Source organism: Ceratotherium simum, chromosome 36 (genome assembly GCF_057802395.1).
Source record: "Ceratotherium simum simum isolate JZ-2026a chromosome 36, ASM5780239v1, whole genome shotgun sequence".
In the NCBI taxonomy this organism is placed as follows: Eukaryota; Metazoa; Chordata; class Mammalia; order Perissodactyla; family Rhinocerotidae; genus Ceratotherium; species Ceratotherium simum.
Genome location: NC_141935.1, coordinates 9,387,952 through 9,415,039, shown reverse-complemented (window position 1 = coordinate 9,415,039; position 27,088 = coordinate 9,387,952). Strand labels below are relative to the sequence as shown.

Here is a 27,088-nt window from a genome sequence, read left to right as displayed (position 1 = left end):
TTCTTCCCTTTGTGCTGATTCCTAGCTCTTCTCCATGGAAACAATTTCATTTCTTTTTTCAATGAACATTCATTGGCCTATGATAATGTAAACATACTTTGCACTGAATAAATTTTGCCTAAGGTTTATTGTACACATTCAAAGTCAATCATACGATTACATCAATAAAGTGCCCCAGAGTTGACAATATCTCAATGTTTCTGGGGCAAAAAATTTGGTAACATTTCTGAGGCACTCATACACTGAATATCTTCTATCACTGACGTATCTTAATAAGTCATTGCTTATTACAGAGAAAAGTATGTTTCAAAAAAGGTAAGGAAACAAGATATAAATCCATGGTAAAGGAGACTGATACATGTTTTTGTTTCTTCAATGAACAAATATTTATTGAGATTCAACCAAATGCAGAGCATTATGCTAGAAACCATGTGCAGAAGAGGGGCAGTGTCAGAAAGGCTGAAAATATATTGCAACACTCCAAAATTTCAAAAGAATTTACAATCTCAGAGGAAGGGGAAAAAATGGAGGACAGGTTAATTATTAATATAAAGTAATATTATTTAGTAGATAAGAATATACAATTGAATGCAGGTTTCACCAATTTTAGCTAGTGGTCTTCATTTCAGTTCTCCAAAATGTTGTGTCACCTGCAAAATGAGGATAAAAATAGTACCTTTCCCATTCGGTTTGAGGATTACATAACAAAACGCTCTTAGCACAATGCTTGGCGCTCAGTAAGCACTCGGGAAATGCTGTCTACTTATTAGGTGTCAAATGAGCAATACAGACAAGAGCATAAGAACCTGGAAATGGAGTGGAAGTACTATGGAGCAGAGCAGTCAAAGGGCACTTCAAGCCTGAGGGAGGACCTCAACATAAACTTGAAAGATGGTTAGGATGTGAAGCGGCAGAGAGGAGTGGGCTACAGCTACAGTCTGCGGGGATGGAGTAATAGTGGAAGGACAAACACGTCATGTTTGCTGGACCAGTCTAACTAGAGTAGAAGGTGTGGATCGAAGTTTACTACTATGTAATATTGGGAAAGAAAGTAGAGGCCAAATTGTGAAGGACATTGAATAAAAAGGCAAAATAATCTGCACTTGAACAGTAACAGGGAGTAAATGGAGGTTGCTGACTTTGCATATTGATCAAAAATATTCATACAAATTTATGGAATTTAGCTTTTGACAACGAACATTCAAAAATAAAATTTAAGATGGTAATAAGAAGGTAATTAATGGGTAACTGACCCATTTAGAAGCATGTTTAGATTTTCTAAACCATGCATCATAGTTTTGTCTCTGCCCTATCTCATTCCATTTTCAGATAGATGTACAAGGCTCTTTGACTTTCAATGCAAAAGGTAAAAGTTAATCTATTTTTACCTCAGATACTAAACCTGTTTGGTCTATTGAAGCCTCTAAGTAGAGGAGGATAACACAATGGTAAGCAGAAATTGCCTAATGAGGCAAGTGTGTCTAGTCTTGAAAACAATGTCTTCAGTATTACATCACTCCAATTATAAGCCGGCTATTCATCAGATCTCATTAACTAGGTAAGCATACAAAATTAAGTTTCATAACACTTAAAGTGATTTGGGGTCATACCAAAGATTCCTATATATTTTATGTCTTCTGAAATATTAAAATAAAAATAAATTAATGGAAGTTTTTAGTTTTAAAATTCCAGAACTCTTAAAAACTTCAAATCAAAAACCTAATACAGGCTTCCATGTATTTCATTTCAGATTTTAAAATATATTGTTTTTGTCTGTGATTAACTAAAAAATATTAAAGCATGGCATATATATATATATTCTACAGACATTGTCCTTCAATGAATGAGTAATTTTTGATCTTGGTAGAAATTCCTCTATTACCCTAGGATAAAAGTTTAGTAGTAAATGTGGAGAATTCTCATGGATCCTCTCTGACCTGCATTCATTATTTTCTTTTCCTTCAGTATAGAAATGGTTCAGGACCATACCTAAAAATGGCTATGAAGCATATCCAAATATAGCTATATGAAAGCATTTATCATCTTTTACCAACAAAAATGGCTTTCAACTTCAGTGCCCAGTTTCTTGCAGCTGGGAATGATAACGCTACAAGTTAGAACTAGCCAGAGACAAAACCGTGGGGGAAATAGTTTTGGGTTTTGGGTTGTTTCTTTTTTTAACACCTCTAATCCCATGTGTCAGCCTCCTGAAAGAACAAGGCTGCCTTTTACAGTATCCTAGATCCTTAATGCAGAGAGCTTTGTGCTCAGAAAACACTTTTCTGCCTTTCTTTCAATGAGCCCTACTTACTCAAGTCTCTATAAATTAACTGAAGCCAATCTGATGAGTTAAATAATTCTTATCTAAATAATACAGAAGATGCAAATGCATGATGATAATGTAAGTTACACCTTGGGAGGGCATGGGGACCAAGGGATCCATATCTTAACAGGTATGTTTTCAGACAAACCGCTTTAACCATTAGAAAAGGAATTTAATTGCTGACTTTAAAAATCAGAAGGGTACTTGGGGAGAGATGCTCTCTGACTCAGGCCCCTCACCAAATCATGACCCAGTCATTCCACCAATAAGGTCAGCCCTGTCTGAGGATAAAGGAACCCTGTCCATGCCACCCAATCAAGCTCTATGTAAAGGGTCAACAGGCACCAATTCCTGACTCCAGGCACCTTTCCACACAGTGGTCTGTATAGGAAGGACTTCTGTTCCTGTTCAGTTCAGTTCCACCACCATTTACTCAGCAGCCAAGAGCAGTAAATACAGCACTACGTGGGCTGATGCAGGGCAGCGGTGCTCAGCCTGGCTGCCTGGTGACACAGGACCTGCTACAATCAATCGTGGGAAAGGGGTGGGGTTGTGGTTAATACAAAAGGAACTTATCCCTGGAAACTTATTTTAGTTCTTCATCTTGATGGCCAAAATCTCAGTCAATCCCTGGCACATCTTGAGTGTGAATATGTGGTACTCCACAACGAAGGGTAAGTACACTGATTGGCAAGGTAAGAAGGAATCCATACTCTCCTGAGCACACAGCAACTAGTGCTCCCGGATGTCCTCCACCAGCCCAAGAGCATGCTCTTGAACTTGGGTAGCACAGGAATTTTGAAAGAGGCTTCACAGCTTAGTTGTAACCTGGCAGAGGTCATCCCAATAGCCTTAATCCGAAAATAGTTGAAACCAGGATAAAATATCACTAAATTAAAACGTTGAGTGCAACAACTATGTTTTATAATCCACCATAACATGCCTGATGTTTATTGAGCAAATAAGTGAAAAACTGAAGAGATTGGGAAAGGAGGACTTGTTGAGAGCAGTTAGGCTAACTAGATTGTGAATTTTAAACTGGTTTAGCAGCAGGATCTTTCAGGCAAATGAAATCTTCGAAGGTGGCTCAATGGGGGAAACAGAGAAAGGGCAACTGGTTGAGTCTGGAGAAGAGATGAGCCAGGAAGTTCAGGCCTCTCACCTCCCACCCCACTCTCCTCTCCAGTTCCCCGGAGGCATCCCTGAAACCTTCAGGAGTTCTCAGAGCACAGGTTAAACACAGCACACCAAGCTTTAAATTCTATAACCGCCAGGATAAAATTCACCTGGTTTATCACCGCAATCCAAGTACACGCCATAGGGTCCGGCTCATGGAAAGCACTCAGTAAACACTGAGAGAAGGAATGAATGTAGGACCATCACATTTCAATAAACTGCTCAAGGGAACAAGGTAAATTTTTAAAAGACTCAATAGCGACGAACTTATTCATCCTAGGATTCATATAAAATTGCCCTTAAAAATTAAAAAAGTCTAAACAAAAAATCCTCAAAATACACGTGGAGAAATTTTATTTTACTGTAGTAAATATAACATTCCTTGGGATGTAGGTCTTCAAATACAGAAAATAAATAAACAAACTCTATTTCAGAAGCAGCTATCCCATTGTGCTTGAGTATAATGAAAATTTGGATTCACCTCCAAACTCATTCATGCTCATCGTTACCTTGAGTTTGAGCTGTGCATTATGTACTATTTCTTTAGAGAACTATCTTCCTCCAGTCACTGGCTACAGCTACCGAAGGGAGTGATGCTTTCCTCAGGTTCCTGATCTAGCTCTGTTCCAACTTCACACTGCCCTTGAGCTACTCAAAATTAATCTTCCACTTACAGGTTACAGGATGTTTTCCCCAACCCAGAGCATTAGACTCATGTTTCACTTACAAATGTTGGTAGACTTGTTTGAAGGTTGCTCAAATGCAGAACCCTCTCAGAAGCTCTTCAGTGGAATTTCTTAATTAGAACAGCATAACAGGTTGCTGAAGACAAGGAACTATATAATGTTTGCCGACTTAAATTATATTGAATTTATAAAGCAAATTTAGCAAAGGAAACTCAGTTCTTCAAGGAGACAAACAAATGTTTTCTACAGCAAGTGAGCTAAACAATCAAAAATCTTTTGACAGGGGAGCCTTTGGGATAGTTTCATTTATTAGAAATAATGCAAAAGTGGTTCCAAAAATTTAAATTTATGTATACAAGAGTGCACAGTTATAAGACCAATACTGTTCATAGTTTAGATTGATCAATTCTAATGAAAATATTAACAGACTAAAATATTTTTGAGACCTGGAGGCAGATTGGGGAAGTAGAAAAAGTGATTTCTGTTAGAGAAGATCTCACTTATAACTTAAGGATTACATCAGTCACATTAGCTTTCACTTCGATTTTAGAAACTCCATGAAAGACAGTACATAAGCCATGCGGATTTGCGTCTACAGTCTGGTCATATGTTCTTTTCAAAAGCATAAGGATATACTAAGATTGATACACTCATTTCAAAAATTAAAAATTCTAAGAATTCAAAGATTCACTTACCCTCCTCTCTTGAAGGATGGGTACTTGGTAATTCAGACAACTTTTAAGGTTAGCTCAAGAAATATATATCTGCAAAAACTTGAAGATAATACTCAAACCCTGTGACTCATCTTTAAAACTGTGGCTTTGTTCCACTGCAAAGCTCTGAAATTCTCCAAAATCTATTGTTCCATTAGAGTCAGAACATCCAAGCAATGGAAGAAAATTCAGCTTTCTATTAGCATCTGGTCTATCCACACACCCAGTTTTAGCCTGAATACCTGCATTTCCTTGAATAAATTAGTACTATTCATTTTTCTGTATTGTTTAATTTCAATAGGCTCAGATTTTTGGTCATATCATACAAAGGTATAATTTAAGATCCACTCATATCTCTCAAATTGGCTCTCTCAAAATCTTTTAACTGAAAAAAAAAATCTTAATCTGAAAAAAGCAGGTCAATGAATATCTTCAATGACTTTCCATCCCCTGGCCATCTAACGCCACATTCTACATCAACATCTTCCGAATATGTCATAAACTATTTAAGGGCTAAGGGAATGAGAACAAAAGAGAGTTTCAAACGTGATCAATTTCTCCACCTGAGCCATTAACTTGGCTTGCAAAGTTTATTGCACAAACTCTGTTAATTTATAGTATAATAGAAGCTGTGCACAAAAATAATTGTCTTTAAACTTAAATGACTAAAATATTTTTTTTCTTTTCATCAGATGCCCTATCTGTAGCAAATGAACTCAGTTTTTATTGCTTTTAAGGTGATGGAAATTTTCTATCTCTTGATCTTGGTGGTAGTTACAATGTTTAAAAGTTACATTTGTCTCTTTTCCTCCCAGGCTGCCTGAGGATCGACTTTCATTATGAATGACACAGTAGCTATCTGGACCAAGTGTTACCAAACCAGGTTCATTTTGCCCACCCCGCAATTATATCAATCACCAAGACTACGAGTTTCCAAAGACAAAGGATTTAATCACAAAGCAGCCAAGCCAGGAGGTGGGAGAATCAATCTCAGATCCACTTCCCTGAAAATGGGGACTCAGGAATATTTATGCAGCAGGGGGCAAGGTGGTCTGAAGTGTGGGAATAGATGATTGGAGGCGAGGAGAAGTGAGGTGATTGATGATCTGCGCAAGCGTAGTCCAGCTTCGTGCCTCTCCATGGGACGCATGTTCACAAAATGGCAGAATTACTGTGATCTGAGGGTGGAGTTTTTAGCCTCTTGATGTAAAAAAGGTCACTTTTCGGGCACCTGCACAGGCCCAGCTGATGAGTTAGTGGTCTCAACCAGCCTGAACTGGACAAGGGGGTCCTTATTCCTGAAAAACAGCTCAAACATCTGTTACCATGGTGACCCAGGCACCAGGGAGATGTTATCTACAGGAACCTAGTGGGAGCCGGATAACATATTGCCTAAGCAGCCCAGCTAACAATGGGGTAGGCGAACAACGAAAAGCTATAATTAGTAATCAGAAAAAAAAAAAAAAAAAAAAAAAAAAAAAAAACTTTAGTTACTAGCTACCTAATCACTAATGGCTGACTGTTTACCGGTTTCACAGGAAGTTCATGACCAACCGGCTACTTTAGTGGAAACAAATGGTCATCAACGTCCTTCACCCTGGGAAGGCAACAGTACTTACGACAGAAATTCGGGAAAAACTAGCCAAAGTGTACAAGACCACACCAGACGTCAGCTTTGTTTTTGGATTCAGAACCCATTCTGGTGGTGGGAAGACAACTGGCTTTGGCATGATTTCTGATTCCTTGGATTATGCAGAGAAAAATGAACCCAAACATAGACTTGCAAGGCATGGCCTGTATGAGAAGAAAAAGACCTCAAGAAAACAGCGAAAAGAACACAAGAACAGAATGAAGAAAGTCAGGGGACTGCGAAAGCCAGTATCAGTGCTGGCAAAGAGTGAACTGGAGATTGGACAACAGAAGGAGGAAAGATTCTGCAGTGACTTTACCTGTGGTGACTGTGCAGATTTTTCATGAGAGGATTAATCAACTACGAACTTTAAAAAAAGTTACATTTGTAAAAAGTTACAAGGCTATACACTCAAAATTTGAATTTTTTTACCATACGCTAATTATATATCAGGAAGAACATGTTCAAATCCAGAGCAGCTAGATCTTTGCAGAATTAACCTGGGTCTCAGTTTTCATATAAAATAGTGATAACAATGCTACCTTCACCTCATGGTTATATCATTTATGTAGCCAAGTGAAGAGCTATTTTTTGGACAATAAAAATTATGCCAACACCAGGTGCCACTGAACTTAAGAAAAAAAGCTTAAGAGCATTTTGATTATTTTCAATTGCTTGGAAATCTGCATAGTTATCATTTCCTCCCTGCCTCCTCTCTCCTGGCCAAGGTAGTACGTATTACTCCAGCCCACTCCAATCGCTATTCAGCCAAGAAGACCCTGGCCCGGCAGCTGTCGTACCCTTGAGATTTGACGCTGCTCTGCTGGAGGGCTGACGCCACACTCTGAATACTGGGCAGGGCACCAGGAACCTTTAGTTTCCCTTTTCAGAAAGCCAGCATTGACTTCCTGAGCCTACTTTTAGTTATAATACCGACCTGTAATAGAAAACCCCTTTTACCCCAAGGCTGGTGTCCTAAATGGTTCTCCCGGTCTTGTTTCTTGTATTCTCATTCCTTTGTCCAAAAGAGAAAGAGAATGAAACCTAAGCTGGATGGCTACTCTGGTGACAAAGCTTCTCTCCTTTATTTTGAAAATGGGAACTACTGTAAAGGCCATTTGGGGCTGAATGCTAAAGATTATGTTTTAGGCTTTAATATAGAGATTTACAGTCACATTCTGATGACTAATATTAAAGACATTTTTTTCTTAAGAAAACATGTCCTATTCCCCTTGGCAAAGTTAAACAAAAATTTACATATAATAGAACAAGACTTAAGAATCATGCAGTGTTTTCTTCACAGAGAGCAAACATTTTAAACCAAATCAGTTTGTAAAATAAGCTACTCTTAGGCACTTTCCTTTGAGCAAGATAAATGTGTCTTCATACCACAGTCAGTCCTTACAGAACAACTTCCACACTGGATGCTTTAACAATATTTTCAAAACAGTTTTCCTAATCATCAGTTTAATTTTATGAACTGGCCAATTATGGCACACTGCCACACACCATTACAATTTTCAGTAAATTATACTAAACTGTTCTTGAAGCTAAAGCCAGAGAGCCAAAAATCTTTTTGCATAAATATATTAGTCTCATCAAAAAGACTAATTTTAAGATCATTTAAATCGGCTTATTTCCTAACATGGCATATACAAAATATCTTTAAAAGCTATTTAAATCATTTTTATCTTTCCTCAGCTACTGCTTCTATGGCTAGGAAATTGTATGAGTTATGCACGAATTAAAAATTAATATTAGGTAATATTTATTGAGTTCTTACTATACCAGGCACTATGCTAAATTAACTCATTTAATCCTCAGAAAAGTGCTATTTTAGATATATATATTATTATTAGCCCTGTTTCACAGATGAGGAAATGAAGACTCAGAGAAGGTAAGTAACTTGTCCAAAGTCACACAGCAGTCATTTTCATTCAGGCAGCATAGCTCAGAGCACATGCTTTTAACTGCACGATATACAGTATAACTGTACAGTAAATCATCTACAACTTACATACAACTTAGCAAGATAGTTTCTTGACAGATAAATCAAATAGCAAATTCAAAAGGCACAAAAACATCCATGTTTTGGCTTCCATTTTTTTCCCAGCACGTCATATCACCTTCTGGGGGACCCCCATGTGCTGGCACTGTTTCGGGAGCTGCACGAACAGAGAATAAGACAGACAAGAACCTTGTCTTCAATGAGCTTGCTTCTAGTAGGAGCAGGAAGAGACAGAGAATAAAACTGCAAACAAAAACTCAGAATCTGCTACGTGCTGTGAAGGAAAACTGACTAATACAACAGAAAGTACCTTCGAGACAAGATGAGGGTACTTAAGTAGAATGGTCTGGAAAGGGCTCTCTGAGGACACGGCGTCTGAGTTTAAAAAAAAAATTGTGTTTATAAGACAATTGGAAGAAAGCAGCTATACAAAGAGTTGAGAGATTAGGATTCAGGCAGAGGAAATGACAAATTACAAAGGCCCAGTGACAGGAAAGCACTTAACTTGTGCAAAGCTGAAAGGAAAGAGAAGGTGACCCCTATGGCTAAAATCTAGTGAGCCAGCATTATCAGTGGAACATGCTGAAGTCAGACTGGTAGAAAAGCAAGCCAAGACACGGCCATTTAGGCAACGTGCAGATTTTATTCTAAGCACAATGGGAAACCGCTGGAGAGTTTCAAACAGGGTGACAGGGACCACTCTGGCTTACTTGTGGACCGTAGCAGAGACACCAGTAGAAGCAGGGAGGTGGGTTAGAAGGTTCTTGTTAACAATCTAAGTGAGAAGAGAGAGTCGCTTGAGTTACAGTAATATCAGTAGAGAAGGAAAGGAGTAAAAGGTTTCTGAGAAATATTTTGGACGTGTATTGACAGGTCTTTTGGCTAAAAGTGAGTAGATGGATGGTGGTGACATTTGCTGAGACTGAGGAGATCCAGAAAGGAACAGGATGGGAGCGGTGGTGCGGAGGTCGGGAGGAGAGGAGAACAGATTAAAGTTCTGTTTTGGGTGTGTTGAGTTTGAAATGTTTAATTCATATCCAAATAGAGATTGTTTACGTAAATTTTTGAGTCTTTCTTCAGCCTTTGATTCTGACAACAGGACAGGGCATCCTGGCTGTAATTCATGAGCTTAATATATATTTCCAATTATAGCATAAATAAAACCTGTACTTTAACCCAAGGGATAGTTAAGGTGGGTAGAAATTTAGTCTCCGTAGAATACAACTGCTCCAAGACAATGTTTTCATTATTTGAAACCCTTTAGACAATCTGGAAGGCTGAAATGTTTATGTAAAATAAAAGAGCTAATCTCCTGTATGTTCTGATCATTACCTGGAGTGGGCCTTTGGAGCCGCTCACCATGATGCTCTATTTCCTTAGTTATTCACTCTCCTACTCTCCTTGATGACTATTTCCTAACTGCTCCTCTGTCCCCAAACTTCTAACAGCTCCTTCTCAGACTCACTCAGCTGATGACCTTGTTCCTGCTTCAGAACTACCCACCTGTGTCTGTGCCCACATATCCTTCCTTCTCTCCAGTTACCATCTAGAAATGTCTGTACCCCTAGCAGAGGTAAACTAGATCCCCCTCTCCTGCGGCTGCACAAGGACTTTGCCCAGCATTTCTCCCCTCTCTCTCTCCTCTATCACCAATCCTTCCTTTCATGCTGGACCTCTGGATCTTTCATATCTGCCCACGGACACTGTTATTTTTCGCTGCCTAAAAAAAAAGAATTTTGATCCCTACTTTTTCTGCCAGCTAGTCCTATTTCTTTGCTCCCCTCTGCAGCAAACTCCTAAAAATGTCTATATTCACCATCTCCAATTTCTCTCCTTCACCTCTTACTCTGTCTTAAGTTCACCACAAATTTTATCCCCACCACTCCTCTACTCAAGATTGCCAATAATCCAGTAGTTGAAGTTACTTGTTTCTCAGTCGTCATGTTGCTTAACTGCAGTATATATAATACAAGTGATTACTCTCTCCTCTTTGAAATATTTTATTTCTCTTGACTTCCAGGACACCAACTCTCTTGATTTCTTCCTACCACATCGCCACCCTTTCTCAGGTTCCTTTATAGATTCCTCTTCTCTCCAACCTCTTAGCCTCAGAATGCCTCTTTACCTACACTGATTCCCTTAGTGATGGCCTTGAATACTATCCACATGATGTCAACTCCCAAATATTTATCTCCCTCCCAAATCTCTTTCTGGACTTTTATATCCAACGTCCTGCTCAACATCTTCACTTAGATGTCTGAAAGGCATCTTATATCTAATACGGCCAACAGTGAGCACCACTTCCAAAAACTTATCCTCTCCCCTGCAAACCCTTATGGCTATTGATGGCAACTCCATCCTGCCAATTGCTCAAGCCAAAAAGCTAGCATCATTCTTGATGCCTCGTTTCCTCTTATACTCCACACCCAACCCATTGTTATCTTCATCTGACAGCTGAAGACCTGAGGCCTAGAGAAGCTAAGTGACTTGCACAGGATTCCTCAACTAGCAAGAGACTGCTGAGATTCAAATCCACTTCTCTCCAGCACTAAAGTCTGTACCAAAGAGTGAACAACTCACCTTCAGTGTAGCTTGAATATTAGTCTGAAAATGAGTCATCCAGCCAACCACTAGAATAGGAAAGGAATATATGTGATTTCTGCAAATATTCCAGTGGTTCTCTGAGGTGACTGAGTTGTAACTCTAAACTGATATATTGTCTATAATACATTGCACTTTCACAGCTGGTAAAGGAAATCTATTTTGCAGTTTTGTGAGCGTACTGACATAAGAACAATTTATCAAACATTTAGTAGGGGCCTCTTTTCCTCTCTGTCTTTAGATAAAATCAGCAGGCACAAAACCTTCCTTACCACATTGTCTAGAATTCAGATGAGCAGATTTTCCAATGCTTTTACCAGAAGTGACAGTCAAGGACATCCTCCGATCTTCCTTTCTTTGACCCCATCTCTTTTCATGTGGCTTTCCGAGTTTGGCAATTGTTGACAGATTTATGAAGCTGCAGGAAGACGTTGATGACCCCATTCCATTCTTCCTTCCCTCAGTAATTCTCAAACACAGCATTATCAGATTTGTCTCAAAGATGCTATCTGTCTAAACTGTTTTGATTCTCTGTCCCCAATGTTTTTGTTACACATACGCTACATGATGTCAGAACCCATCATTTTCAGAAAAGAGCTTGGAGAAGCCACTTAGTTCACTGCACATAAACATTGTTTACAACTGTTATACTGGGTCAGCTCCTCTCATGGAGATGACTTGCAGAGTATTTAGTGGCTTCTCTAAAGTTCTCGCAGGATTTTTGTTTTAAATCTCAATATTTAGCTTCATGATCCTATGCTTTTAGGAGATAGTGGCCTATATCTTTTAGGAATGGCAGTGGGATATTGGGAGAATAAGTTTACAGGACAGTCATTTTCATCACTCAAAATTCTCCTTCTATGATGTATTGCAAAGATTGGCAATATTTTTGTCATGATTTTTAAATAATCTAACAATTTCTCCATTCCCACACTAAAAGAAACTGTCATCTCTACTCCTTCCTTACTGTGTTTTGAATTTGCTCATTCGCCCCTGAGAACAATACATCTCTGTTAAAGCCACAGTGGGCTGGCTGCTATTCCTTACTTTCTGATGTGAGGAAGGAGTCAAATCCAACAATTCCTTAAACCTACTGCTACAAGAAAACAAATTGCAAGAACCTGTATGTGCACACTCTCTTTTTGAATTCTCCCACCATTAGTTGCATTGAATTGTACTTGTCATGGTCATTCTTTCTCAGTTATCGATGCTATCTAAAATACAGGATAGACTCTTACCAAAAGCTTGGATTAAGAAGGTGAACTGGCCCAAATATTTCAGGTTACATTTATCAAATATTAACTATGTAGGCAATCAGAACTACTGATTGTCCAATCCATGCAGTCCAGTCCAATCGGTCCAATGCCCCTAAATAACTGTCTTTATCCCCCAACAGGACCACATTCAAAACCATGGAGTGTTGCCTCAAGTCTCATAGCTTCCCCGTTGTCCTCATTTCCATCCTCATCAAGGTTCTTATGGGAAGCATCTCTGTCATTCATTCCTCTCCCTGGCCTTGCTTTCACATGCTGCTCACAGTGAAGCTTGGAGCAAGCAAAGAACTTCCTCTGAACCATTCAACGTAACTGCCATTGTGGTGTGACCCTGTTAGAAGCTATAGGCCATAGAGAAGCCTTTGCTGCCTCTCATCTTCCTTGTTTTATATCTTTAAACACTTGACAATCCTATTAGAGAAGAAGCACCCTCCCTCCCCACAATCTCTTTTTCTATTTTTCCTTACATCGCACTTCTGAGATAGTCCTTGAGAACTCCTCTTTAGTGTATCTTTGTACTTAAGTCCATTTTATATAGTACTAAGATATTTTTGCTCATCACGTTTTAAACTGGACACGGTAAGTGTAATGTCTAAGGATAACGATGAAAATGGAAGAAAGTTTTGGTTAATCTACAGTCTAATAACCATGGAGATTCCATTTTTATAAAATATAGTAAAATAAACAGAATTCCTAAAGAGAAGTAACTTAGAAAATAGAATGAATAGAATAGAGTCTAAATTAATATCATGAGGTAACAGATAAAGTTTAGAACTTGATGAAAGTCAACCCAACACCATATCCCTTATGATATAGGACTTCAAGTCTACTGGAGAAAGGCCAGTTCAAATTTGCACAGAGCTTAAGACTCCAACTGCTTTTCATTGTGATGTTCAACATTATTAGAACATATCTCATCACTGAACTACTCTTGATGAAGAATTTAGGTGTTTGAACCAGTGACTTAGCCTCAATGGAAGGGCCTGGACTCTCGTGGGGAGGGGCTGGCTATAGACACTGTACTGTATGTATCTGACTCAGCTACTACAGCACATAGATGTACCTCGGGATTAACGACTGAGACTGTAACGATAAAATCAAACGCTGTAACACTGGGAGGTCAGAGCTACAGGGTCTTGCGGTAAACAGAGCTGATACTTACCCTGGATACAGAGACTTTGCTTTTCCCTGCACTCCGAGAAACTACTGTCTGATCAGAAGAGACATCACTGCCGCAATAAATGAAGACAGCATCTAATCTCTTGTTTCCACAGCAACGCTGTATGGCAGTGACCACACATTCTCCAAGAAGAGAAACTCTGAACCATCTGCAACAAGAATATCATTTCTGTACTAAATCATAAATCATCAAAAACCCAGTCAAACCATGCTTTCATAACAACAATTTAAATTTCAATCCCAGAAAGAAAAGGTAATAATTCCCCTTATAGGCATTAAAAGAAACTTCCAGAAAAAGATAATAGCTACTGCTTAAAATAATTTATTTTTATAGAATGAACTATAATTTATACCCTAGCAAATGGATAAAATTTCCTAAATTAAAAGTCAAATGGAAAGATAATTATCATCGTATCTACAAATAATAGTTTTTTGCACCTGTTCTCATGATCATGTGTTAATTTGTAGACAATGTATAAATATCAAATCATAAATCAACTTCCTTATGTGGAAAAAAAAATACTAAGAGAAAAGAGTAGTAATTTTTCCTGGATTTTTTCACTGGTTAGAAGGATAGACAGGCTAGATTCTAAGTTATTGCTAATTTAAAAATTTATGCATTAGGCATGAAATTTATTAACTTATGCATATTACGCTTTAGTTTCTTAGAAGGCTTCCCCCAACCGGGAGGTCTTCTCTTATTTTGAGGCAGGAGCACTTCCTACTTTTCACTTTGGTTACGAGATCCCTGATAACACCACGCATCACTACCAGGACAAGTACTAGCCCTAGGAAATGTCATCGAGTTTTCTAATTTGGGATGATCCAAATGCCCAATTATTAATATGCACCAGCTGTTTGCAGTGGGAGTTCATGGGACAGTACTTGGCCTGTTGGCCCAGGTCTCAATGTTTAAGTTCAGTAGCATCAATGTAACTTGCCAACACAAAGTACTTCCAGCTGTGGTCACATGCTCCCTCCTCTACACCCACTCTGTAGCTTGAGGTCCCTGATATTGACACCAATTCACACAAACTGTGCAAAAGGGGTCACCTTTTATTTCCCCTTAAAGAAATGTTGAAGTAAGACATGCATAGCTTTGAGGAGGAGGCAGGTGCACAGTCAAGCTCATGGAGAGGATTTATGACCACAGATGTTGTCCACGAGAGCTGACTGTAAATCATCAACAGAACACACTGAGGAGGCTCCAGCCCAGCACAGATACGCTTTACAACTATCATATGATATGGAAAAATCATACCCATGAAGTGAAATGGATACAATGTTAACCAAGGGATCAAGGTTAAGACCACCAGAGATAAGCCACATTATATCATGTACCCCCTGATATAATGCAATGAGAACAACCCCTCACCTTGTGCTATGCTTCACAAAAATCTAATACTCCAGTGTAATCATAAGAAAACATCAGACAAACCCAAAATGAGGGACATTTTACATAATGCCAAACAAGAACTCTTTAAAAGTCTCAAAGTCATGAATGGCAAGGAAAGACTAAGTGATTGTCACAGACGAGGAGACTAAGGAGATGAAGATTAAATGCAATATGGTAGGCTAGGTTGGATACTGACAGAAAAAAAGACATTTGTGGGAGAAACTGGTAAAATCCAAATAAAGCCTGTAGTTTAGTTAATAACACTGTACCGATGTTAATTATTTCTTAGTTTTGACAAATACATCGTGATTATGTAAGATGTTAACACTAGGTGATACTGGTTGAGGAGTAAACAGGAACTCTCTGTTCTAGCTTTGCAATCTTTCTGTAAATCTAAAATTATTCCAAAATAAAAAATTTACTTAAAAATACTATTAAAGTATTATTAAATGTTACCAAATGCCAGAGACCAAGAAACAGGATGTATGTTAATCTCCTGAGATTCACACAAGAAGATGTTGCAAACTTAGTACCTAAGACCTAAGATTCTTCTCTCCTTCCTTATAGACAGCTGGATGCAATTTAATAATATCACCAGTATGCCAGCAACATATCTTTAAATTTTAATAACCTGGCTAAAATTAAGCATATTCCAGGCAGAATAAAATAAAAAATTGAAAATTCCCAAATTTCTTAAAACCCCACTTGACTGACTGGTTTTTAATCTTTCAACATACTTTATACAAAGAAAGAAAAGAGCTACTTTTTAAATCTTAAATTTGCTTACCTAGTAAAGCCAATCTTTCCATTTCTGTATATAAATTTTTAATAGAGCATAAAATTTGACAAGGCACATTTCACCTGTAAGAACTATTTATCTAGCTTGCACATTGACTGTTTAGTATGTTTTGTATTATGGTATGACACCATTTTTGTTCAAAGGGTGTGAGTTTGAGGCTAAGGACAGTAGTCTGCAAAGATACATATCAACAGTGGTATAACAGAGACAGCAAGCTGACCTTCAAAGATCCACGCTCTCCTTCTCCATTGTAAAGTTGCTGCTGGGAAGTGATTAATTTCCAAGCCTCTTTTCCTCTAAGTGAAGCTATGTAACTAGTTTGGATCCATATAAAGTGAATGGAAGTAATGTGTATCACTTCTAGGCCAAAGAGTTTAAGAAATCATAGTGTTTCCTCCACACTCTCTGCTTTCCATGACGACCATAGAAGCCACAGTAGAGACTGTTAACATCACAAAATGAAGTGGTCTAGATCCCTGAGACTTGGAAGAAAGCTGCTCAAAAAAGCTTCTGACAAAGACTGTAGAGTCTTTGTACGAGCAAGAAATAAACATATACTAAGTCAGCCCATTGGGATTTGTGAGTGGTTTGCTAGACCTGCCAACCATGTTGTCTAATACAAATGGTTATCTATGGACAATAGAATTATAAGGTATTTTTATCTTCTTTTCCATTTTTCACTATATTTCTAACTTTTCACATGAGCATACACCATTTTCAATTAGGAAAATAGTTCCAATGTGGGGAAAAAAGAATGAATTATTTAATCTTTCAATCTCAGTAATCTTCCTCTTACTTCTTGTGACTTGGAAAAAGTTACTTCTTTCTACCAGATAAAAAATGTTTTTTCTCTTTAAGATAAAGTGATGTGGAAATGCTAATAAGTGCTGTGCTGTGTTTTAGACACAGTATCACAAATACAGCATCACAGTGCAGATGTACACGTCATTTTAAGAATATTGATTACTCAGATGCATGACAACCAGATGCCAAAATGATATAAAGATTCCAGCAGAGGTGAGAACTCAGAAAAATTAAAGGTCATAGAAACAACCAGCTCCTTTAACCAGGGGGCACTCATTACTTGTGTTTTTATGTCCCCATCATACTTTTTTTAAAATCGTGTTTAAAACAAAAGCAAAACCAACAAAATAAAACTAAGCTTTTACTCCACAAATATTTCACTACTTTATGCCTTTATCCCAGGCATAATGATATAACAACCCTGGCACAGACCTGCAATTCTCACCTAACATCCATGTACTTCTTCACAACTCCAGTCCTGCTAGAGATGGGCAGGCTGTATTATCAGCTCTGACCAAAAAATTGGGAGCAGAAGTAATGTGTGTCACTTTCAGGCTGAGGCAAAGAAAAGTTCCAGATTTTTGTCCCCTGCCTCAGTGAATGTGGAAAACTAGTGCTGAGATGACAGAGTCAAGATGAATCCTTGAATCATTGCTTAAAGTCAGCTTCCGGAAACCTTCCAGGCACACTAAAGACTTCCATATGTCAATATATTGAGATTTCTGTGTTAATTTGTTACTTAGCCTCTCAGACTAATACAGCACCTTCACACTTTCTCTCTTCTTTGAATTCCACAGCATTTCAATCCATTTACTACAAAGGTGCTTACCTCTATGTAAGCTTTAGGCTTTGTTATTTAAACAAAGTCTTTGCTGAGTTAGACAAGTGTATTCTTGAGACCTCTCATTCATTGCCTTATGGAAAGCATGGTATAAAAGTTTTGGGTCTTAAAACATAACCACACATGGGGCCAGCCTATTGGCGTAGCGGTTAAGTTCGCATGCTCTGCTTCAGCAGCCCAGGGTTCACGGGTTCAGATCCCGGGCATGGACCTATGCTTATCATAGCTTATCAAACCATGCTGTGGCAGCATCCCATATAAGTAGAGGAAGATGGGCACGGATGCTAGCCCAGGGCCAATCTTCCTCAGCAAAAAAGAGGAGGATTGGCAACAGATGTTAGCTCAGGGCTAACCTTCCTCAAAAAAATAAATAAATAAATAACAGCACGTCACAGACTATTATTTAAATTCATGAACATAAAAGAGACACTGGCAATGTGCACCTACAGGAAACAAAACAAAAAAGAAACAAGAGAACTGGTTAATTCTATCTCCTTTTTCTCTGTCAGCTACATTGAAGAGGCCTAAGTGTCATTTGCTCATTTAAGGACAATACATACAAGGAGTACCGGAAACCAGTTTCTTTGCATTAAAATAAAAATACACGATAAGATAAAAGTATCTTAGATTTATCTAAGTAACAGCACTCAGTGCCAAGGAGGACTGTGGATGAGGTAAAATCTTATCAACTACAACCAAGAGAACAAGGAGAAACGTTAGCATAACTCCAGTAAATGCAAACGTGTATGTTAATTACCAATACATCTCACTTAGCTGACCGAGTCAGTATGTTCGGAATCCGAGTCATTCAGCTCTGCACTGCCTCAGTGAAGCTGGAGAGGTTGTCGCGGAAGCTCACTTAGGTCTCCCAGGACAACCAAAAACATAAGCCCTTGCCCATCATCTTGATGCATTCCTGAAGAAATGCAAATCCTATTTAAAACAGCACGAAGGCCCAGTGAACTGCGACACATATATTCAGATGGACGTAAGACTACATTTTCCAGTTGAGCACCTTCTCATCACATAAATTCCTCAAGACTTGAACTGCATACCTTTCTCAGCACAGAAGAGTTATGCTTAACTATTTGCAGTGGAACAGTGACTTTCAGGATGGAGTGGGGAATGAGACAGCAGAAGGTGAGAGGAGGCATACTAAAACCGCCAAGGGAGAAGGTTCAAACTGGCTCACTTCCCCACCCCAGTCACCTTGGACTCTGATGAGCTCTGAGTCTTAGGACCTAGTGGGGGGTGGGGGGAGGGGCAGGTGGTAAGGGCTCAGTGATCTGCTCTGTCTCCACACCCTCCCCCATTTGGAACCCCTGAAACGAAGAAAAACATGTTTCTTTTCTGTCAAATTTTTTAAAGGTAGACTCTTGCGAGAACACATACAAACAAAATATTCAGCAGAACAGTCTCGATGTTCCTGATGAGACTGAACAGTGTTTCCTGAGCGTTCTCCTCCATGTCTTTGTCATCTCAGAGCAGAACTATTTGTTCCGACTTTCTCACTCGACTCTCCCTTTCTAGATAACAGCATGTCTCACAATACTGAATGGTACTAGAAGGATTAGGCTGGAAATCTCTGGGGGATGGCTTCACGGAGTATTAATGCAAATGCAGAATTTAATATTATTGTCTAAAGACAATGCTCTGTATCCCCTCAAAATTTTCTTTTCTTCACAAAATTTTACTCTTTTATGGAAATAAATTAATGCCTGCCTATGGATGCAGCGTAGTATCAACATCTGTCAGAAACATTTAACCAATTTTATTTGATTCAATGGTGTAATTTGACTCTCGGGCTTCCAATCCTATTGATTCAACTTCAAAAATATCTTACATTATACTTCTCCTCTATCTACTACTGGAGCGGCAGACCCAACTCATCACCTCTTATGAGAGCATCATCTTCAGACCACCGACCCATCAGGCTACACAAGTAGTCCCCCCCACCTTATCCATGGTTTCACTTTCCACAGTTTTAGTTACCCGTAGTCAACCGTGGTCCAGAAGTAGATGATCCTCCCTCTGTTGCATCCCCAGAAGGTCAGCAGTAGCCTAAAGCTACCTTACGACGCCCACGTCATTCACCTCACTTCATCTCATCACGTAGGCATTGTATCATCTCACATCATCACAAGAGGAAGGGTGCGTACAGTACAATAAGACATTTTGAGAGAGAGAGAGACCACATTCACATGACTTTTATTACAGTATACTGTTATAATTGTTCTATTTTATTATTAGCTATTGTTGTTAATCTCTTACTATGCCTAATTTATAAATTAAACTTTATCAGAGGCATGAATGTATAGGAAAAAACATTGTATATGTAGGGTTCAGTGCTATCTGCAGTTTCAGGCATCCACTGGGGGTCTTGGAACATATCCCTACATACAACCGGGGGGACTACTGTACTGTAAAATGTTTTGCTCTTCAATCCAAATCTCATCGTGTTATATCAGATCAAAATCTGTTGTTGCTTCTGCATGACCTTAAAGACAAAGTCTAAACTTAGTTTTACAAAAGACCTTTCACAAGCTTTAGTCTCAATTCATGCAACTCCCCACCGTGTGTAGTATTCTCTCATCTCAGCGAATTCATTAGATTTTTGAAAATTATTCCCAAATACATCAGGACTTTCTGTGACTTCACACATGCCATCTATTATGCTTAGAATGCCTTGCCCCAACTTCTTTACTAAAAAAATAAAAATAAATTTTCCTATTGGCCCCTCAAGAACCAACTCATATTATACCTTCTCTTCAAAGTGTTTTGGTTATCTGTTGCTGTGTAGTAAGTTACTGTAAAACACAGCCACTTTTAAAACAACAAACATTTATTATCTTGCAGTTTCTATGGTCAGGAATTTGGGTGGAGCTTAATTGGTGGTTCCAACAGCGGGAATCGCATGCAGTCAAGACGTTGGCAGGGGCTGCAGGGATCTGAAGGCTTAACTGGCTGGAGAATCCACTTCCAAGATGGCTCCCTCACATGGCTATTGGCAAGATGTCTCAGTTCCTCACAACACAGACCTCTCCTTAGGGCTGCCTAAGAGTTCTAACGATATGACCACAAATGCACGTGCATACACACACACACACACACACAACGATGAGAGTGTTTCTTGAGAAATAAAGAAAAGTTTGGTTGTGTAGTTTATTAGCATTCATCTACCTCAACAGAAAAAGGCAGATTTCTCTCCATCTCATTCCATCCCTCTGAACATCCCTTCAGGGGTTCAACAGAGGTTCTAAAATATCTAAGGGTAATTTGTTTTGAATTTCATGTTTTAAATGTAGATCTAGTTATATTATTTCCCTACTTAAAACTCTGGGATGAAGCTCTATCATTTTTGAGGATAAAGTCCAAACTCCTTATCATGACATAGAAATCTTTCTATCATCTGGCCTCTGCATTGATCTCCATCCTCATCTGTGCCATCTCTTAATCAACACGATTATTTGTTTAGAGCCTACCGTAAGCCAGCCATTGTTCTAGAAGCTAGGTACACAGTCAGGGATGATATTTAAAATATCTAGCAACTAGTATAACATTACATAGACCACTTAGAAGGGATACCCAACCAGCAGACACCAACTAGAAACAACTGACAAAGCTTCACCACTGTGTATTATCAGGATATCAATCTGAATATAGCAATAAATACAACAGAGCCCCCACCTGCAAAGAGTTTACATTTTTTCTAATGGGAAGGGAGATAATCAATAAAACATTAACAAATTATTAAGAAAATGTCAAGTACAAGGGTATGAAGAAGAGAAAATGTCATCTGAGGAGGTGATGTTTGAGTTGAGATCTGAATAAATAAGATGTAACAAGTTTAAGGATGCCTCCCCACAAAAGATACATCCATCTCCTAACCCCCAGAACCTGTGAACGTTGACCGTATTTGGACAAAGGGTCTTTATAGAGGTGATTGAGTTAGGATCTTGAAATAAGGAGGTCATTCTGCACTATCCAGGTAGGCCCTAAATCCAAAGACACTTGTCCTTATAAGAGAAAGGCAGATGGAGCTTTGAGACAGAAAGCAGAAGACGCGCACACACACACAGAGGAGGAGGTGACAGACAGAGGCAGAGATCGGAGTGACGCGGCCACAAGTCAAGGAATGCTGAGAGCCACCAGAGTTGGAAGAGGCAAAGAATGGATTCTCCCCGTCCTAGACAGCTCAGGCTGCCACAATAAAATACCATAGACTGGGTGGTTTAAACAACAAACATTTAGTTCTCAGAGTTCTAGAGGCCGGGAAATTCAAGATCGAGGTGCTGGCCAATTCAGTTCCCCAGTGAGGGCTCTTGTCTTGGATCGCAGACAGCCATCTTCTCTGTTGTTTCAAGTCACACAGTTCATAGTAATTTGTCACAGCAATCCTAGGAAACTAATACAGAGAGCAACTACGAATTCTAAAAACTACATTCTAATCAGAAGGGACAGCAAGTGAAAACTTTCAAGATCATCTATAGAGAATATACCACTTATCAAAAGAACAGGAAAGAAGGTCTGGGGTAAATGTACCATGTTCATTAGATGCCAATTTTCTCCAAAGTAGTCTATAAATCCAATGCTATTTCAATCATTATCCCAAAAAGACTTCTCATAGAACTTTACAAATGGATTTTAAAATTTATATGAAAGATCTTAGCCAAGACAATTCTGAAAATAAAAGAACAATAAGGTGTAGTATTTGCTTAACACATAGTCTTGGGGGCCAGCCCCATGGCATAGGGTTAAGTGCACACACTCCGCTGCTGGCAGCCCAGGTTCGGATCCCAGGCACGCACCGATGCACCGCTTGTCAGGCCATGCTGTGGAAGCATCCCATATAAAGTGGAGGAAGATAGGCACAGATGTTAGCCCAGGGTCAGTCTTCCTCAGCAAAAAGAGAAGGATTGGCATGGATGTTAGCTCAGGGCTGATCTTCCTCAAAATAAAAAATATATATAGTCTTATCATAAAGTTATAGTAATTAAGAGAATATGATATTGCTCTAAGGATAGAGAAATAAATCAATAGAACTTAATTTGAAAACCTAGAAATACACCTACGTTTGCATAGAGAGAAAAATAAACAAATATATTTTATATATATACACACACCCACACACACACACGAAAAGTAAACAAAGCTGGCATTTTAGATCAGAACAACAAAGAAAATTTATTAATAAATAGCGCAGGCACACACTCACACACAAATAGATCCTTACCTTATATTATATATAAAAGTAAATCCCAAGTAGATTAAAAAACTAAATATAGAAAATCAAACCTTACAAAATAAAAAAATATATATATTGAAAAATATCTTTATAACCTCAGAGTTGAAAAGATTTTCTTAAATAAGACCCCAAAATCCAGAACTGTAAAGAAAAATACTTTGTAAATTCAACTACTTCAAATATTTAAAGATAATATTAAAATAGTGAAATGAAAAGGCTCAGAGTAGAATTAATTTGGAATTTGTATAACTGACAAAGACTAAGTATCCAGAATATATAAAGAACACCTACAAAACCAATAAGAAAAAGACAAACAACTAAATGGAAAAATGAGAAAAGGACCAGATCATTCATAGAAAACAAAAACCAGGGCTGGCCCCGTGGCGTAGCAGTTAAGTGCGCGCTCCGCTACTGGCGGCCTGGGTTCGGATCCCAGGCGCGCACCAATGCACCGCTTCTCTGGCCATGCTGAGGCCGCGTCCCACATACAGCAACTAGAAGGATGTGCGACTATGACATACAACTATCTACTGGGGCTTTGGGGGAAAAAAAGGAGGATTGGCAATAGATGTTAGCCCAGGGCCAGTCTTCCTCAGCAAAAACAGGAGGATTGGCATGGATGTTAGCTCAGGGCTGATCTTCCTCACACACAAAAAAAAGAAAACAAAAACCAAAGTTGCTAATAAATGTAGGAAAAGATGTTCAACCTTGCTAGTAATCATAGAAATGAAAACTAAAATTACAATGAGATATTTTAAACATATAAGGTTGGGGAAAAAAATTAAAAGGAGCGATAATAACAAGAGTTTGTGAAAATCAGAGAAATGGGAACTCTGATGAATTACTGATGGGAGCACAAGTTGATACAAGCACTTTGGAAGTGTGTGAAAGATGTGTTTACCATGTGACCACAAAATCCCACTCCTCAGTATATATCTTAGAGTGGTGGTCCTAGGGTGTATGTGTGGCCTGGGGAACCCTGGAGGCTCCCTGAGACGCTTCTTTCAGGGAGTCTATAAGATCAAAGCTATTTTCATAACACTACTAAGATATGATTTGCTTTTCCACATTCATTCTTTCACAAACCCACAGTGCAGTTCTGCAGATGCTGCATGATGTATACACATCCTGAATGCCATAGTCGGGAGAATGGTGGCCTCCTGGGGGAGCAGGTGGAATGGTATCAGGGAGGGACCCACAGGGCAACAACCGTGTGTGCACCCTTTCCTTTCTTGACTTTTTTATTTCTAGTGACATAGGTATTCATACTGTTCTTGATACGTGTTACTATGTTACTATCCATGATAAATAAAAATCCAACACAGTTAAAAAGAATAATGAATTTATCAAGCATCGGGAAAAAGAAAAGGACCACATGGAACTAACTCATTCTCTTTCCCATAACCTTGAGTAGATGGAAAACGCTCATCACTAGCTTTTCACAATTCCCTTTCCCGGATCACATATTAAAGAGTTCCAGTCTCCTATTCTGTATTTATACAAACAATATTTAGCAGTCTCACATTGTTACATTTAAACAATAATCCTTATAGTAATTATAAATTCTTCTGCTACTGTCTATGGCTCTTTTGGGTCATAAAAATGAAACGACTTTAAAGATAATAAGTAGCTCAGCAGAACAAAAAGTACAAAAGCCATGGATGAGAAGGGCCTAGATTTGGCCTTCAGCCATGCCTACTACTCACCGTCTGGCCCTGGGCAACTCACACATCTGTGAACCTCTCTCCTCCATTCCCTCCGTTATTTGCTAAATAGGAATAGTAATATTTCTTAGAGTTGTAAGTATATGGGGTGCCTGGTGAAGAGAGGATTCAAATTTTTTTTTAAGCCAGAAATGGCCTTTTGGGGTGGGAGATTTGTTTTTCTCTTTGGATTCGATGGTTAATCAATATAATCCTCCTTTCTCTCCTTTCAAAATATCCTTCACTCCCTTGCAGTGGCCCAGGGAAGGTTTGCAGTGGGAGCCCTCTTTCCCAGGTGCAGGCAACAAAGGATGCACTGCCAAAGAGAGTTTAAATAATGAAGCCAACTAGAAGCCCATCTGCTGTTTACTAGCACCGTGTGCTGGCAATTCTAAATATGTCAATGCGAAATGCTCCTCCTCTGCTGCGTGGACCATTCCACTGCCACCCCCTTGGTATGCCACTGCGTTTTTACACCCTTCTCCCTCTGCAGTACTCAGCAAAATTCTGATCGTGTTTAAACACAGCAGTCTGCTTGCTCTGTCTCTAACTCTGAAGCAGCTGAATGTGGCTGAAGAAAAACACACAACCGGGGTTGGCCCCGTGGCATAGCGGTTAAGCGCTCGCACTCCGCTGTTGGCAGCCCAGGTTCGGATCCCGGGCTCACACCGAGGCACCACTTGTCAGGCCATGCTGTGGCGGTGTCCCATATAAAAAAAAGTGGATGGAAGATAGGCACAGATGTTAGCCCAGGGCCAGTCTTCCTCAGCAAAAAAAAAAAAGAGGAGGATTGGCATGGATGTTAGCTCAGGGCTGATCTTCCTCACAAAAAAAAAAAAAAACACACACAACCAAGCTCACAATTCCATTTTATACTAATGACCTCAAATCTCAAATGGGCACTAAACACTGGTATTTCACTATACCTTCCTGGAATATTTGTTTTCCCACTATGCAAGATTACTATATCACACCTTTTTCTTCCTTCTCAAATCTACAACACCCCTGCCCATTCCTCTCATTGTCAGCTGATGACCTGACTCATTCTTCATTAAGTAAGTAGAAGGACTGAGATGGGAATTCCCTCATCTTTCTACCATCAAATATACCATTTCTACCTGTAAAGCCTACCTTTCTGCCTCCTCCTCCAATAGATGAGGTGTTCCTGCTCCTATACGCTTCTCCACTTGTGCTTTGATCACATCCCCTATCACCTTTTCAGAGACTTGAGGCATACAATAACCTCCTCCCTCTCAGGTGATAATTATAAATAATGGGAGCATGGGGATGGATGGATGGATGGAAGGATGGATGGATGGATGGATGGATGGATGGAAGGAAGGATGGATGGATGGATGGATGGATGGATGGATGGATGGATGGAAGGATGGATGGATGGATGGATGGATGGATGGATGGATGGATGGATGGATGGATGGATGGATGGAAGGATGGAAGGATGGATGGAAGGATGGATGGATGGATGGATGGATGGATGGATGGATGGATGGATGGATGGATGGATGGAAGGATGGAAGGATGGAAGGATGGATGGATGGATGGATGGATGGATGGAAGGATGGAAGGATGGATGGATGGATGGATGGATGGATGGATGGATGGATGGATGGATGGAAGGATGGATGGATGGATGGATGGATGGATGGATGGATGGATGGATGGATGGATGGATGGAAGGATGGAAGGATGGATGGATGGATGGATGGATGGATGGATGGATGGATGGATGGATGAGGAGAGAGACAGAAAGAGAATTACGTTCCCCTGATCACAGCTTCTTGCAGCTACAACCCCATTATATTGTCTCCTTTCCCAGTAATACTTCTCAAGTTGATGTCTAAAGTCATTCTCTCCATTTCCTCACTTCCTAGCTTGTCATCAATCTGATCTAACTGGACTTTATCGCCACCATTCCACAGAAACTGTTAGCAAGATCAGCAAAAGCCTCCATCATGTCCAAACCAAGGTCACTTCTTTGTCCTCATCTTAAACTTTCAGCAGCACTCAGTTATTTTACTACTCTCTTCTCCTTGAAACATTTTCTCCTCTTGTGGCGCCACATTGTCTGGCATTCTTCCTGACTAACCATTCTTCCTGACTAACCTGACTAACTCAGCTCACTCACATCCTTAAATGCCACCCATACCCTTCGTTCTCACAAATCTGTATTTCCAGCTCTGACCTCTCCCCTGAACTCTGTCTAAAAGGCATTTATTTCAATGTTAACACGCCCAAAACTGAACTCTTGTTTTTCCCCCATATAGGTTCTTCCACCAGGTTCTCTCATTAGCAAATGACACTACAGCCCACCCAGTTGCTCAAGCCAGAAACCTAATAGTTCCTTTTTCTTCTTTTCTTCCTCATACCCCAAATTAAACCCATCAGCAGTCTTAACTCCAAAATATATCCTAACTCTAACCATTTCTCTCCATTCTTTATCATGGTAGCCCAAGCCATCATCATCTTTCACCTGGGCTACTAAAATCGCCTCCTGCTTGCCCACCTATCATTCTTGCATCAAAAAATCTATATTCCATACAAAATCAAGCGTGGACTTTTAAAATTGCAAATCAGATCATATTGTTCCCCTGGTGAAAATCCTCCAATGACTTTCCATTATCCCTAATATAAAACCCAAAACCTTCACCATGGCCTCGAAGCCCCTGCACTGTCTGGCTCACCTCTACCT

At 39.3% G+C, this 27,088-nt stretch overlaps 1 long non-coding RNA gene and 1 pseudogene across 2 annotated transcripts in view; one reads left to right on the top strand and one right to left on the bottom strand.

Annotated features, from left to right (window-relative positions):
* Positions 1–373: 373 nt before the first annotated feature.
* LOC147912345 (uncharacterized) overlaps positions 374–27,088 on the bottom strand; it is a 50,214-nt gene continuing 23,499 nt past the window's right edge. Inside the window, exons 3-4 of one of the 2 annotated variants that reach the window (XR_015550016.1) lie at positions 13,574–13,739; positions 374–650 (exon numbers count right to left, since the gene is read on the bottom strand). This is a non-coding gene — a long non-coding RNA (uncharacterized LOC147912345). The other variant, XR_015550015.1, reaches the window with a different exon arrangement.
* Positions 6,474–6,890, top strand: LOC101388443 (small ribosomal subunit protein eS24 pseudogene; annotated as a pseudogene).